The sequence below is a fragment of the Cervus canadensis genome, chromosome 2 (assembly GCF_019320065.1).
Source record: "Cervus canadensis isolate Bull #8, Minnesota chromosome 2, ASM1932006v1, whole genome shotgun sequence".
NCBI lineage: Eukaryota > Metazoa > Chordata > Mammalia > Artiodactyla > Cervidae > Cervus > Cervus canadensis.
Genome location: NC_057387.1, coordinates 57,406,173 through 57,423,421, shown reverse-complemented (window position 1 = coordinate 57,423,421; position 17,249 = coordinate 57,406,173). Strand labels below are relative to the sequence as shown.

The window sequence follows — 17,249 nt, the reverse complement described above, 5'->3', positions numbered from 1 at the left end:
AATAACTCCCTTGGTGCAAACTGTTTACCCATAAACACTTTCATGAAGGCTGAGTGGCAATTAAGGTAATGGTCCTGGTGTAGGTAAAGGTAAATGACCTCGTTAAGGCCTCGGCCGAAATGGTACCCCGGTGACCTGAGAATGTTAGTAAGCAGCAGTTTACTCACACTGAGTATTTTATTCGCCGTATTTCAAGGCCTCTATCATTATTGTTGTTTGCTTCCCATCCATTACAGCATGACACGAAGATGCTGGATTTGGGTTGAGACCGTGTGTACATGTGTGCATGCCCAGCAGATCTGAACTGCTGGCTAGAAGCCTACACATCTTGACGTGCAAGTTCACTTCTGTGGGTGACAGTCAGCTCCTTCATTCTCAGGAATTAGTGGCATTAATCTTGGCTTAACCACACTCAAATCCTGTAATCACTCATCTGCTGATTTGTTTCAGCCAATGTCATAAATCCATCTAAATCCTTTACCTATGGAGAGAAAGAGAGAGTGAACTCTGCAAAGAATTATTCACTTGACTAGCCTGCTGGTGCTATCATAAAACGCTGCTTAATTATTACTAACACTACAACATTTAATGGATCTCCATTATGGGACTGCTAATCCTTTACTCTCTGCGTGTGGTGGGCTCTTTGAAGAGAACATGGCATCATACAAGATGCCCAAGGTTATTTCCTCACCAACAAAGTGGCCACTGCCTGTAAAGCCTTAGGGCTTCAAGTTGCCCAGCGCAGCCAGAGCCAAGTCTGAGCCAGGATTTACTTACTGGGAGCACAAGGTCAGTCTTGATCCTTTAAAGGGCTGAATGCTCCATTTGCATAGTCCTACCTCAATCAAGAGAGAGAGGGAATGAGAAGATTGAAGTTCTACCATGTTGTTCACAGAGACATTCTATAAATATCAAAGTGTCAAGATATTCAATAATAGCACGTTAAACAATATAACAGGGCTCACCAGTAATTAAAAACTAAACAGACCATAGTCTACATAATGATACAATCCACTGAGCCTAAAATATAAGCAAGTTTTCAGTGCTTCCTCTGCCACTTCTAGGTGTAAGACTATGAGTTACTGATTTTACCACTCCTCACAGGGCAGAGCTTAACCTGGTAGGGCAGAGTGAGTGGGAAGGGGCTCTGGGTTGACCCCATCTGGTCGGAGGGAGGACAGCAATTCTGTCCATAGGTTCCAGCAGGTACAACCACAAAGGCATGGACCATAGTGTGTGTGTGTGTGTGTGTCCACGTGCACAAATGTATCCACATGTGCATTTCATCAGTCTTCCTAAAGCAAAGGGCTCTGTCTATCAAAGAGCTGGCTGAGTGTATTCCTGCCTCATGGAAGTCACGGTGATGGCCAGCTGTCGTGGGCTGGAAACCAGGTGTCTGAACAGCCCACCCATTCCCCCAGTCTTTCACGGAAACCACTGTCATTCTTACAATGCAAACAAAGCATGTGCTCTCCCGTCATACTCTAACACTGTAACAAATTGTCCCATCTTCCTTCTGACCTAGGACTTGAAGGCTTCCACTGATTTAGAAAGCAATCTGGCAGCCAAAGGGAAATTTCTCAGGGACTTCCCCTCCAGCAAAATTTTGCAATGTCATAATTCTTCAAAGAGCCAACAGTTTAAATGAGAAAAGCATACATTTTCAATTAAGATTCAGATTATGTTTAATATCACTCTTTAGGCATCAAAATGGGAATGGATAACCAAAACCATACCAGAATCAGAAAAAAGATGCACAGATTCCAGCAGCCCTTGTGTCTGGTCCAGATGGCATACTCTGAGTCTGCAAATTTATTCACAGATCGAGAGGGTTGTGCTTTGCTTCGTTTTTAAGACTCCGCACAGGTGGCTTGGTTTGTCTGTGCACAAAAGGATTACAACCACTGAGTCAGGGGAGGAGTCAGTCATCAATGCACTGCCCATGCCACCTGTCTGGCAGCTTCCTGAACTAGAGACCAGCATGTCAGAGGTTCAGAGAAATCTGAGGTTTGCAGAGGTCACGGCACAAGGGATATAGCACTCCTGTCGCCTCCCCTACCCCTTAATACTGCCAGCTGGATTGAGCACTCCCAGCATGGAGGGGCCCAACTGGTCTTTCCTGTTTTCTATGACACTGTTGTTTCCTTAATCCTCCCCTTAGAGTAGCTAATCCTCACTTAACCACTAGTTAAGGACGTCATTCCCACCTGGAAGGCTGAAGCAAGCAAAGCACGGGGCACTGGATACAGTTCAAGGCAGCTAGAGACTAATCTAGGAAGACTACCTTTAGAGCAGAAAAAAGTCCACATGCGGGAAAGGATGGCCAAATAAGCTAACATTTCTATGATGCAGTACATATTCATGTGTAAATATTTTCTCTGGAAAACATAGAAAGCAGAAAGAGGTGTTTTACTCTGGAAGCCAAGAAGGAAAAAAAAAAAAAAAAAACACTCAGCAGGCAGCCTGGCCAGGATGAATTATGCCATTGAGGAAAGTCTTAGTGAAGGTGTTTCCTGAACGGCTCGCTTCACAAGACCAGGCACACTCAGGTAACAGCTGATGCCCGGACATCAAGTACCGGAGCCAGAACATGGCAGGAAGCAGATGGTGTCATATTTCCTGGGTCTCATTGTCCAGTTGAGTTCAGCGCCTGCCAAGTACAAAATGAAATGTCTCTCCTCTCACAGAGCATCCTGTATGCGGCTGACTGGGGTGGTGGCTGCAGCGGCCCCAGCCAGTTCAGGAGAAAGCAGAGGACACCCAGGCCCAGATTCTTTTCCGCAGCAGGAGGTCACCCTCTCTTTTCATCCATTTAACAGACGGAGCAGAGTGGTTTGCAAGTCAGATGCTGAGAAAAGCTGTGGAAATTCAGTCACAGCAAAAAAAGAGAAACAGCCAGGCGAACTCTGAGGTGGCCAGATGGACAGTGAGTTCACAGGTCATCAGATCAGTCACACAGTGCCACACGAAGCAGCAGGCTTGTGCTAACAGGGAAGACCCACCTGGCAGGCTGGCAGACAGGCATGCAGAGCATAACACAGCCACCCAAGAAGAGGCTGAGCAGAGAGGAAACGGGGCTCCCCTCCAAACCCTACTGGCCTGGCCTGCATTAGCATCCCTCCTGTGGGTTAAGTAAATGTCTGCGAAGAGAAAATATGTACCCCTCTTGAGTTACATTGTGACCACTTCCTGAGCAGCAGCTCTCTACAAATTATGTATGTCTTTGCTCATCAGCATGCTGCACAGATAATTAGCCAGTCATTTCCACCTATGAGCAAGGTCCTGGGGCCCAGTTATAAGACCCAAGTATGTTGATGGGAGTAGAGAAAGGGACAGGGATAAAGCTACAGGCTGCAAAGTGGAAAGGAAGCCTAAGGGTGAAGAGGAGGACAAAGGCGGTCAGGGAGAACTCAGGGATCAACCTCAGCAGCAGGGAGATGGTGGGGGACAACATGGCAGAGAGGGCAACAACTGACATTCAGTCCAATCAGGTTTTCAGCTTGCCCAGGTTTGTGGTCTTGAGCAAGAGACTCCCTTTTCTAAATCTGGGTGTTCCCACTTGTAAAATGAGAAGAAGGGTCTCCGCCATGAGGAGTTGTGTGTGACCTGGACTCACGGTGGGAACGGTCCCAGATAATGATTTACTGAAATTTAATTTAAGGGGAACCTTAACCTCCAGAATCAGAATTAGTGCTTTAGGACACTTCATGTCACAAATATTAACACTAGATGGTCAACCGAGAAGCTTAAGCAGAACAGAGAGTGTGCATTGACTCATTTACTAGGGCGTCTAGGGGCATAGGTACTTTCGGTATAGAGTCTCACTGACACCATCAGGGCTGTTCCCCTTCCTTCTTTTCTTGGTTCTGCTTCTCTTTAGGTATCTGTACCCAAACTATTGCCTTTTTTGTATGACCAAGGAAGGTGGTGACTAAAAGCCATGGTTTTCACTGTCCTGAGCACCTGGTGTGTGGGAGCCATTTCTGGCCAAGACAGACATCTTCACCCTGCCAACCACCTTGGGCTCTAGCCCCAGGGAGAGATCTGGGCATAGCAGGCCCTGCAAGCTGTGGTCTTTCTCTATCCACCTCCTGGCTGATTTTCTCTTCAGCCATGCTCTGGATGGCAGCAAACTGCTAATTCTGAAGTCCTGCCCCAAACATTTACGTTGTAGCCCAGGCCCTGATATCTTGCCTACCTCACATCAGCTCTACTCTGGACTGTGCTTCAGGGGAGCTGCGCTGCTGATCATCGGTGCACCCAGATGTGCTTTGCATTCTGGAACACAGCATCTCTGCTCTGATAGTTTTCGGCCTCTCTTTTTTTCCCTACCTATGCTCCTTTCCTTCTCTTGCCCAGATTTCCAGATGCTTTGAATCTAGAATCTGTGTTCATTGTTCCTCTTCTCTGTCCCTTTCCTCCCTTACAAAATTCTCGGGAAGGGATCTGCTCTTCTCCTATGGCTTGACCATCCCGCCTGTAGACATCCATAGCCTCCTGGGACAAATTTCTACTGCCTTGAGAACACTAACATCTAAGACATCTGGGGTTTGCCCTCTGTGGTAGGAGCATTGACCACCATGCTACTTGTGTAGAAAGACCATCCATTCATAATTTAAAATATTAGAGGCAATGGCCCAACTATTTAGAAGCCCTCCAGCTCCATGAGATCCCCAGAAAATGAAAGAGATACCAAAGCAATATTTAGACCCACAGAGAAAAAGCAGAACTGCTGGCAAGCACTGGTAACTTGTTCCAACTTTAGTTTCCTATCTCCCCCCCACCCCCCCACCCCTTATGCTTGCACTAGGCAGACCAGAAGCATAAGAGGGATTAATGTTTAACAAGTTGAATAACTAATTGTCTACTAATGAGTCCCCCCTTAGGCTCTTACTGAAGTGGGTGTCATCTGTAAAAGCAGTATTTTGTGGAGGCTTGAAGGCCTCTAATGACACATCATAAATATTCTTTGAAAAATTAAAAGACACAGTAACATTGATCTCTTTTTGGCTTTTTAAGGACTCTTCAGTCTCTAGGCACCCAAGGCTCAGAGGATCATTGTGAGTACTAGCTAGACTCTAAACTTCAGACCATTTGCAAAGTCTGCATTCTCTTTGGGAAGGGAACACCCAATTCAGCCTTAGTCCCAGACACACACTGAGGCTTCCCTGGTGGCTCAGTGGTAAAGAATCTGCCTGCCCATGCAGGAGACACAGGTTCAATCCCTGGGTCAGGAAGATGCCCTAGAGAAGGAAATGACAACCCACTCCAGTATTCTTGCTTAGAAAATCCCATGGACAGAGGAGCCTGGGAAGCTATAGTCCCTGGGGTCGCAAAAAGAGCCGGATGGGATTTAGCAACTAAAACAAACAGATACAACCCCCCTGCAAACACAAGTACAGGCAAATTCACTGTATATGAGGTAACAGAAAGAACCCCAGATTGTAAGAGAGAACACAGTCTTACTAAATCTTAATTTCTACTTGGCCACCAACAGAGTTGAGAGAACATGGGCAAATCACATGCCCTCTTTGACGCACAGATTTCCCATCTAACAATTAGGAGGTTGGAATAAATCATGGCTTCAATTAACTAGTTTTACTGTGTGGAAACAGACAAGTCTAACAACATGAGAAGTTTACACAGTCTGCTGGATCAGTCCAAATTGTAGACTAAAATGACAACAAACTACAGAGACAATGGATTCTGTTTTCATTATATCTATTCCCAATACACACAATCTGGCACATAGCATATGCTTGTAAATAAAAATTGGATGGATGGATGTGGGGATGGATGTGTAGAGGGACATTTAGATGAATTGATGGTTAGATGTGTGAATAGAAAATTTAAGAGATGTGTGGAGAGATAGATGGATATATGTGTATACAAGGGTAGGAAGATGAAGGCTGGGTGAATAGATGTGAATGACTATGGAAGAATATTCAGATAATTTATTACTATTAAGTAGTATGGAAGCCAGAAAGAAACTGAAGACAAGACCTGCATTGTCTCAAGGATCATGGGTGAACCTCACAGGTCTTTGAGACACTTCTTTAGCTCTTGCTGAAGCCAAAGGGAGTGAATTGTGTGCACAAATAGTAAAATTTTACCCATAGTAAATTGGCTGGTATGACAAACCTTACAATGAAATGTTTCAGACAAACATTTCTGTGTTACATTAAGTCTAGAGACAGGTTCATATGTATTCTTTTGTCTTAGGGCCATGATCTTCTCTAAAATTTGGGAGTTTACTTTTTATTGAAGTATAGCTGATTTCTCTCAAATTTTTTTTGAAAGCATGAGATGAGTACCTTCAAAGTCACACTATCAAATACAATGTGATTTTGAATGGAGTTCACTTAAATAACCTCTCTGTATACATTTTAAAACAAATGCCAGTTTATCGAGTAAGCCCTGAGAAGAGCACTGGGCTTTGAGTCAATGCCCCCAGCCCACACCTCTTTCATTTATTCACTCATGTATTAAGTTTTTCGACAAATAAGAATTAAGCCCCTACTGTGTTCTGGGCACTGTGTTAGAAAATGTAGGGAAGTGAAAACAGAGGCAGCGCAGCACAGCCTGCACCCACAGCCCTTCCTCTGCTCTTAGTCCACAATGCTTTATTCTCACATCACTGCTTTTCTTGGCTTTTCCCAGAGAGATGGGGAAGAAAGAGAGATGTGATTACCCTCCTCAATTCTCTCTCCTTACTTTTGAGAGGCATTTTGCTCACCTGTGCTTTTGAAAGACACTAATACACACACAAAGCTTGATTTTTTTCCCCAGATCTGTTCCAGTCCCCATTACCTTTCCTCCCCTACTATAGTTAGGAGAGTCCTCGTGCCTTAATTATGTAGCCCCCCTGGCAGACACTAGCTCAGCCCCACGCTGAGCAAGTTAATGTTCCTGGGCATCGCTACCCTCCCACTTCTTGCCCAATGACTTTCCTTCCAGGTGAACTGAATGGATTGGCTCTTAATGTGCAGTTTCCCTGAAATCTCACATCACCATGGGTCCCCATTGTGTCACGCCATAGAGACAACGGTAACCAGCTCGAAACACAAGTTTCATGGATTCTGAACCTAATGATGAGCCAGGATATCCGATCCTTGGGAACTTACCAGAGACTCTGCTGTAACAAAAATAGAGCAGAAGTTAAGAATATCTTAATATCCAAAATCTCAGAGGATTTCTTCTAAAGCTGTGCTGTTTACCCCCCTAACACCACTGGCAATTCAAAATCAATGTAATACAAGCATTTACTACAAACATACCAAATGCCCAACAGGATATAAGTCTGGTCTGTGACACCTTCACTAATAAGGGATGACAGTGAACAAGCGATAAAATAGGCTTCAGGATTTTCCGACACTCTCGCCCCTAATGTGCGCGGCATTCCCTGCTCAGAGAGGGTGCCGCATTATTACCACGGGAGAACCACAGGACAATAAAGATCGTTCCAAGGCATTCTTCCAGATGAGTAACCTAGAATAACACTGCTCAGCTGAGAATTAAAACGGGGAGTTGGCAAGGTCTTCCAGGGATGTGTCACCCAGGATTTTAATCACCAATGACTGCTGGCAAAATTAGCTTTAGGAACAGAGGAAACTAGCCCTTCTCCATGCAGGGTACAAAATATCTACTCATTTGCTGATTACCCTCTCTGACCTTCCTCCTCTCTATGAGTTAGCAAGAATACACATTCAAAACTTAACACATTAGGACTCAGTGGGCATTCACACTGGCCATTCCCTCAGCCCAGGAGGCTTTTCCTCCAAAATACCCATGGCTAACTCCTTCAAATCTCTTCTCCTGGAGACTTTCTCTGGGCACTCTTATGAGAATAACCTCTGTCACCCATACCCTGTTGTACTTGTCTTTATACTCCTAGGGAGTGGTTTATTATCTATCTCTCCAGCTAGGAGGTATGTCTCCATAAAGCAGGTAATTTTTTCTATATTGTTCAGCACTAATTCCAGAGACAACACAGTGGCTGGCACATATAGGTGTTCAATAACTATTGTTGAATGAGTGAATAGCTTTTTTTTTTTTTTTTTTTAATCATGAATGAGCCCATTCTCTTTTCTCTACCAAAGAACACCAAAGTAAAAATCAGGAGAAGATGAATACAAGATAAACTCTGCCATTAACTAGCTTCGTGATTCTGGCAAAGTGAGTAAAACTTAAAGCAGTGAGGGGGAGGACCCTATCTCTTCTATCCATTAGGTTTCTATCTGATTTTTCCTCAAATGTTTCCAATCTCCTGCAGCACCCCTCTGGGTGGTGATGTGACTTAGCGTGATGGATGAGGTAGGCTGAGAAAACAGATGTGGCCAGTTCAGCCCCTTCCCCCTCATTGGCCAGCCTGTGGAAAGTATATCTCATCTACTCTGGGCCATGCAGTAATCTTGTGATTAAATTAGTGCCCCCTTATAGGACAGAGAGGGTTGTAGAGGTCCTATAATGTCTGTGGCTGAAGGCTGAGTCAGTTTAATTCGGGGCTGTTAGCATTTGTATACCTCTCATGGCTCTTGTCTACACCACATTCTCTAACTTACACTTTGTCAGAAATAAAAGTGTACTCTGATCTCCATCCACCTATTCTGTTGTTGATTTCAATTGGTTCAGAACACATACATATGGAGAAGGAAATGGCAACCCACGCCAGTATTCTTGCCTGGAGAATTCCATGGACAGGATTGAAAAGAGTCGGACACGACTGAGCACACAGCACACATAAATGTGTGTGTGTGCTAAGTCGCTTCAGTCACGCCCAACTCTTTGCAACCCAATGGACTGTAGCCCGCCAGGCCTCTGTGTCCATGGAATTCTCCAGGCAAAAATATTGGAGTAGGTTGCCGTGCCCTCTTCCAAGGAATCTTGCCCACCCAGGGATCAAACCAGGGTCTCTTGTGTCTTCTACATTAGCAGGCAGATTCTTTGTCACTAGCGCCACCTGGGAAACCCCATACACACACACACACACACACACACACACACACACACACGCAGCTCTTCCACGGCCCTAAGTATAAATAAATATGTAAATGTGAACATTATGTTTTCTCTATGAACTATGTATATTAATAAAGTATGGATATGTGTTTTTCACTGAACATATTATGAGTTCTCTCTTTTGTCAAGAAGTATAAAGAGAATAAGGTATATATTTACAAAATACTTACACATAGAAGTATGTATATGAGTACATATACATAATAATGTTTCTATTACAAACATACATATACTCAGAGATAAAGGAGGAAGATATAAATTGTACGTGTGTGAACATTTCTCTCCATATAAATAGGGAAGGATGGTTATAAAATTTGAGAGTACACTTTTAGAAAAATAGGAATTAACCTTAAAAAGGAAGGAATGATTGGCATGAATGGTCATCCAAAATATTTGAGTAATAAGAGCATGTTGTAAGAAATGGGTCAGCTAAAATTTTAAGAGAAGTCTATATGTAAAGTCTACTCCTATCCCCATCATCACCCCAGATGACTATGCTAACTACAGCAAGATAGTTCTGAAGCACAGTGAGAAGAACAGAAAACTAAGGTCAGATAACAGGGGAACTGTGATGATGCGGGCAATCCCCCAGTGGGGGCAATCCCTGAGAGGAACTAGATGTGGGAAAGAGATGGAGAGACGGCAAAGCAGTTGAGTCGTGTATAGGATAAAAGACAGAACCCCCTTGCCTGTATTTGGTGTCATGTCCATCTTGAACTGCTTACAAAAGGTCCAAGGAGGGCTTCCCCAGTGACTCAGTGGTAAAGAATCTGCCTGCCATGTAGCAGACACAGGTTTTATCCCTGATCCAGGAGGACCCCACATGCCACGGAGCAACGAAGCCCATGCCAACAATTATTGAGTCCGTGTTCTAGATCCACAGAGCTGCAACTACTAAAGCCCACGTGTCTAATGCCCATACTCCACAACAAGAGAAGTCACCACAATGAGAAGCCTGCTCACCTCAACTAGAGTAGTCCCCTCTCTCCACAACTAGAGAAAAACCCACACAACAATGAAGACTCAGAACAGCCATAAATAAAGTGTGCTTGTATGTTTTTTTTTAAAAAAGTCCAAGGATGAACTCTCAAAGGGAATAAAATGATACACGTATTTCTTTCACTCTGAGTTGTACATTTTTACACACTTTAACATTTCTGAACTTGGAATGCATCTTAGAAATGATAATGCCTCCTAATTTTGTTGGCAGCCTTTTTTTCCTCAGTGGTGTGTAACGTAATGGTGCATCTTGTAACTGATGGAATCTTCAATTTGGGGTATACAGTGATTCTTGTTCAGTTTTCTATAATGAATTATATGGAAAGCATCCAGAAATGTAGTTTAGAGTACTGTGTACCTTGCTTACAAACAATAACTTGAAATGTGCTCTGGTATGCCACCATCAAATATATGAAAGGAATAATGTTACTCCAATGAAATCTGGGAATATGTACCAAGAATTCATAAAGTTTGGATTCTTATTTGCAGAAATTCTATTTTATAAAATATATCTTTAATGAAAAATGAGAAATCCATAAAAGTCTGTGTATAAAGATGTATTTTAGGCTTCATTTATACTAAATCAAAAATACCACAAAATACTCAAAATAAGAACTGAATAAATTATGGTAAATACACACAGTGGAATATTACATACTCATTAAAAGTGAAATTGCAGCCAGTATTTATGGATGTGGAAAATACTAATAAAATTAAATGTTAAATGGAAAACAAGATAACTGCATTTTGGATATTTTCCTAATTTTTTTAAAATTCTACATACACAGGAAAAACTGGCTATCTAATGCAACAAAGTTCTAACAGCTATTGTCTCTCTTGCTGGTAGATATTCAGATGATTTTACTTCTATATAGAAGTAAAACCTATATAGAAGCAAATCTATAATAATCCTTGTATCATTTCCCTAAAGAACTTTCAATGAGTATGAATTACCTTTTGGCTAGAAGCAACTCTTCTTCTTTTCAAAGGCAGTTTGTTTTCTCCCCTTACTTTCTCTGTTTTTGGACACAAACTAGCTCCCCCTAAAAGTTATAACCATCCTCTTAGAAGGGAGATCCAAGGGCCATAAAAATGCCCTTTATCCTAGATGACAAATCACGTCGGTCGAAGAAGGGCTTTCAGATTTCCTGGGCATCCAAGTCCAGAAATAAATTGCTGACTACTCACTTTCTGAAGTTCTATATCCTGAGGAGACCTTGTCCTTTATAGTGAAATGGCCCCTGGATTTCTTATAACAGAAGATAATTACCAGTGCCAGAACTAGGACTTACAAAAATCACTTATTGTCTTTACACTTGACCTTGGCCCATCCCTGGGTCCAGGAAAAAATTTATGGTTCCATGTAATTCACATAATCTTATGAAGAAAACAGACTATTCCTTTTTTCTTTTTTTTCTGTGGGAGAGAGGGTATGAATTATATTTCCCATTTAGAACTGGGCTTCCCAGGTGATTCAGTGGTAAAAATTCTCCAGCAATGCAGGAGACCCAGGTTCAACCCCTGGGTCAGGAAGATCCGCTGGAGAAGGGAATGGCAACCCACTCCAGTATTCTTGCCTGAAGAATCCCATGGACAGAGGAGCCTGGAGGCTACAGTCCAAGGGGATGGAAAAGAATTGAACATAACTTAGCAACTAGACAGCAACAGGAAGCTGCTGCTCAGAGATACCTAATGACTTGCCCAAGATCACACAGCTAAAAAGCAGCAGAATAATTTTAGGCTCTGAAACTGATGCTTTTTCAGTCACCCACATACCATGGAAAATGTTCTTCTCATGGCCAAGTTCACCATCCTGAGAAAGCCCAGTGTCTCCTCCCCCTGTCTGGATGGATGGTAAGGAGGGGAGGACAGAGTGCAAAGAAGGGAGAATATGTCACGTGCCATGAAGTTCTGCCTACAGGAAGTTCACAAAGCTTCGTGAAGGTGGCCCAAAAGGCAAAAGCGGAGAGGGGGACCAAGAGCCTAAATCAAAACAAATAATGGGTAATAAGAAATTGGAGAAGATTTCATGCAAAACAAATAGATAATATAGGGTTCTTTAAGTTCACCCATGGAAATTAGGTATATAGAAAAAGGAATTTTCTCAGTACAGCTGTGCAAAGTAAAACTGGAGAAGCAAGGCCAGGCAGCAAAGGGGAACTGAACACCACCATGCCAATTTCATTCATGCCTCATGCTTCTGAAAAGCTGCTTTTGAAAATTAAGGCAGAATATGATTGTTAGTTCCTGTGTAGTTGTAAGTTTCAGCCATTTCCCAGCTCTGCCTCTTTCATAAATGGTTTGCAAATACCTCTTTTGTTCCTTCTCCTAACCTATAATTGCCAACGATGGGACTGAACTCAGAACAGGTAAATCAGGATCCCAAGGAGAAGGGCCCACACACCTGTGTTTCTTAAAAGTCCCTGAAGTGACTCTAATGTACTGCCAGGGTAGCAGAATGCTGACTGGGATTACCCATTATGGAGAAATAAGCAGGGGAAGAATCAAACACTTAACATAAGAAGGGTAAGCACCATTTTACTATTCATACACAGGTTCAGTCTTGATCAAAGAAAGAAAAAAACTAGAATTTGAATGCCAAATTATACACTAGCTTTCCATACATCTTCCCACTTACAATTTCACATAATCCACATAACTCTGTGAAGAAAACAAAGTATTCATTCTTATTTTTATTTTTTTATTTTTGTAAATTGTATTTCCTGGTTAAAGACAGGCAACTGATGCTCAGGGCTGCCCAGAGACTTGCCGAAAGTCACACAGCTAGAAAGCAGCAGAGGCCTTTTAGGCGCTTAAGCCCATACTTTTTTAGTCACATATACACCTTTGAAAATACTGTTTTCATGACCTACTGCACCGTTCTGAGGAAGCCCAGTGTCATTTCCATTATTGCCAGTCCTCTTTTCAGCACTCCCTGTGTAATCAAGGCCAGTAGTTGACTTTTTTTTTTTTTTTTTTCAGTATTTGCTGGCATACCTCAATACAAATGAGCAATGATATGTATAGAAAGTGAAAATCAATGCCGCTGATTAAGAAACTGTCTTATAATTTGCCTGCCTGACACTCAGCTTTAAAAGATGCATGAGAGGACAATCTGTATACGGTTTGATTGCTTAGGAAGAAAATCCCTTTAAATGTGGACATTTCTTTGAAACTGTCAAGATAATAATGTGAATATTTGCTACATTTTACTCTGTTAACCAGGCAAATTCTCTTTATTTTTAAAATAACTCTACATGAGATATAGGTACTATTCTTATATCTGTTTTAAATATAAGAGAATAATGGCATAGAGAGCTTAGGTATTTTACCCCAAATCATACTAGCTCCTAATATTTGTTACTATCTCAAGGAGAGAACTAACTACATTACCTCCATCTCTCTCCCAAAGTATCTTATAAACCAGTGCTTAGCAAACCTCCCTAAACTTCCAGCAAAAGGAAAAGTCCATTCCTATTAGAATTCAGCAGTATTTTTTTTTTTTTGTAACTTTGGAAATTGAGAAAAGTTTACCAGTTGTTCTAGTTAAGAACCTTCTCTGATCTCACTTAATCCTTTGGCAAACCTCACACTTTTGAAAGTCCTGCTATTACACTGTGGCCCCATTTTCCATCTATCAGTTCTCATATTGTGATTGTTGGTATATCTCTCCCAATTACTGTAAACTTCCTGAAGGAGTGTCATGACTTATCATCTTTTTATTCCAGTGCCTCTCACTGTGTCTATTTAAAGACAGGGAAAAATTAAATTTCAAATCAAAGGATAGTTATAAAACATGGATAGTGCACTAAGCTTAAGTTTTGAAACTACTTCCATAATCAAATTGTATTAATGACAAGATAGTCTGATGTAGAAAAAATAGTCATTAAATAAATTTGAGTTGGAGGACTTGATAACTCATCAGGGGCTACTGACAAACAGGAAAATAATTAAGGATTATTTTTAAATTTTTGCTAATAATTTCAACATTTTGATAATTATCTAGAGAGGAAATACAGAAAATCATGGACTCTTCAAGTAATCGAATCTTTAAGTATTACTTTTCAATATTACTCAAATGAATTTTTTATTCCCCAGGTTTTGCTTTGAAAAAAAAGCAAATAGTATGGGAATGCATAAAAATTTTAATTGCTTTTTAAATTAAGAGCTAAGGACGTATCTTTACAGTCAATAAGTTTAATAAAATAATATGCATAATGGGAAAGGAAGGAAGAGCAAAAAATATCTAGGAATCGAGGAGAAATTAGAAAATAGGAAAAGAAAAAAAACAGTGCCGAGGGGTTATGCAGAAGTCACCAGCAGAGCAAGGGATGGGGCAATGAAAAAAAGTTTCACATTTCTTAACCCCTTAATCATTTCCACTCTCAGAAGCCCCCTCCATAGAATTTAAAATTCAGAACCACATAAAATTTCATCTACTACAGTGCTTGATAGGTGAGCATTTCCCTTCTCAAGATATAAGAATATATCTTCTTTTTTCCAGTTTCCTGAGCTCCTCAGCTCTCAACCTCAGGACTTCGAAATTTATTTGTTAATTGTTTACAACTCTCTCTCTCTCTCATCTCTATCTTTATCTCTTTCATTCTCTGTTAAGAGAATATTTATGTAATAGACCATTTTCTTGTAAAACAGGGACCTGAGTTGTGCAGTAAGAGGTTTTCTTTAATAGATGCATGGTTCAGTTTTCTTATAGAAAGGAAAATATGACAGAAGTCCACGTATCTTAGAAAATCTTTTCACCTTTAGATGAAATTTAGTCAAAGACTAGATGTAGTCTCTTGGCTAGAGGTCTGTACTTCTGAAGTAAATGAAAGGAACAAGAATGTGAACCTCTCTGTGTGCTATAGTGAGTTCCATTAGAAAGCCAAGAGAAGCTGCATGATTTGTGGGGCCCAAGACAAAACGAAAATGCAAGGCCCCTTGTTCACAAACTTTCAAGTTGGTGACAGCAGGAGCATTCAACTAAGCTTGGGGCCCTTCTTAAGATTATGCCCTGTACAACTACACAGACGACAAGCCCATGAAGAAGAGAGCTTTATCTGATGAGGGCAGCTGGCAGTCACCCTGGAACCAATTAGGAGTAGCCGGAGTGGTCTGGTAATGAGTGACTGTCTCAAGGTATAGACAAGTCACAAGCTACCGGTGGTGACTGAGTTTGCTATTCGAAGAGTGTAGGCAAGAAAGATGAAGAAAAGGAAGAAGGAAGATTAACAATGTGACTTTATACTTTGCCAGCCAAAGTTCAGCCAGGGGTCGTGCCCAGAGACCACAGAGTGTCAATTCTTATTTAGAAACATCTCTTTCTTTTAATCAAAACTGATAATAGCCACAGTTGCTGAACTATACTTTGCAACAAGAACTTCTCTAAGTATTAGTAGTTATGTTGCATGAATGATAGTATTCAAGAGCCTTAGGGATTAAAAGGAAAAATAAAATATCATGGATAGCAAAAGGTTTATTTGGTCTTCAACTGAGCATAATTCTCTTCTAATTTAGCCATTAGTTGAAAAGGAACAGAGGAAACAATATGCCTAACCTCTCTTAGGGTCTTCCCAGGTGGTTCAGTGTAAAGAATCCACCTGCAATGCAGGAGACTTGAGTTCAATCCCTGGGTTGGGAAGATCCCCTGGAGAAGGAAATGTCAACCTACTCCAATATTCTTGCCTGAGAAATTCCATGGACAGAGGAGCCTGACAGGCTATAGTTCATAAGGTCTCAAAAAGTTGGACTTGACTGAACAATGACAACAAACCTCCTTTAGAGGGCCATTATGAGGATTAGGATCTGTATTAGGACCTGATAGAATGTAGCATCTACTGCAATGAGAGGCTGCCATTCAGGAGAGAAAGTTCTGGAGCCAGAATGCAAAGACTGGCATCTATTACCAATTTCATAGTTTAAACTACCTGTGACCTTGAAGCAACTCAAATTCCCTCTGAGCCTCAGTTTATTCACCTATAAAATAGAAATAACACCTTTCTATTTAACTCCAATTGGGATAATATGTATTAAGATATCATTAAACTGTAAAATATTGCACAAATTTAGGGCATTATCATAAAAACAACTTTGCACTGTCAAGGTCACCTCTGAAGCTAAAGAATTAAAGCTTAGAGCCATAAAACTCCAATCTCTCAGAGATTAACAACAGAAGATGAAGTTGTATTTCAACCCTGTGTAAGGAAAGATCTATGCCTATAATTACAGAGGTAAATGGCAACATAAATAAAGCATTTCCTTGAGTGCTTTTGTTTATCCCCTGTGTTTGGTCCAGATGGTCATCCACACTTTATCAGCAGGAGTACATGCAAAAGGCAAAGGAAACCTCACATGGGAAAGGCAGCCAACCTGTGTTTTCTTTCATGGTGCCTCACATAGGCAAGACCGGGCTAAGCACAGTGAGCATACTCTTTCCTACTCCCTGGCAAATAAGCTGAGCTGCAATCTTCAGAAGTCTTCTTAGACTCAATATTTATCCTTAAGATAATTTCAAGACCTCTCTCCACCTTCTCACCACCCATACCCTCTTAACCATCTCTCTCATCAACGCTCCCTCTGCACCTGCACTCAGTCTTTATCAAGGGACAGTTATGATGTAAGCTGAGAAGAAAATGGACCACTGTGTTAGGGGCTAGAAATTTCATGGGAAGAATGAATAAGCTGCCAATAAATAGGAGCAATATGACAAGACATGAATGGAACAAATTCCTATTTTTCAAGAAGGGCCCACAATCAATGAAGGTTAGGTGATCTGTTTATCTCTGCTTTCCATCTTAAATAAGAAAGCAGAGAATTATTAATATTAATCGTCATCCAATTCATAGGGTAAGAAACCAAGCCAAAATTTGACAACCCTGTCCTTGCTATAAAAGCATGTGTGCATTTTTTCCAAAGTGTTGTCTGGATGTGTATCTCCCTTAAGGACATGCTTGTAACTGTGGATTTGAATCGTAGCTATCCTCCTTTAGAGAAATAAAACAGTCACAGACAGGTTGCTGATACCTGCAAAAAGATCACTGCATGTATAAGTTCTAGACCTTTTAGGTAACAAGATGATACCTACTACCAGATCTGTGCCTGTTGCCTTGAGAATCCCAGGTGCAGCGTCTGCGCTGGTCTTACACAGAGAGGAGGGAGCTGAAATTTCAGAGTCACTGGAGGGGAAGGCCTGAAATTCCTTTAACAGGGAACAAAGCCTGTCATTCGACAGC

General features: G+C 41.4%; 1 long non-coding RNA gene across 1 annotated transcript in view; it reads right to left on the bottom strand.

Moving 5' to 3' along the window:
• Positions 1-331: 331 nt before the first annotated feature.
• Positions 332-17,249, bottom strand: part of LOC122427690 — a 66,390-nt gene continuing 49,472 nt past the window's right edge. The window contains exons 2-3 of the long non-coding RNA XR_006265512.1: positions 1,737-1,880; positions 332-481 (exon numbers count right to left, since the gene is read on the bottom strand). This is a non-coding gene — a long non-coding RNA (uncharacterized LOC122427690). The remainder of the gene's footprint in view (positions 482-1,736; positions 1,881-17,249) is intronic.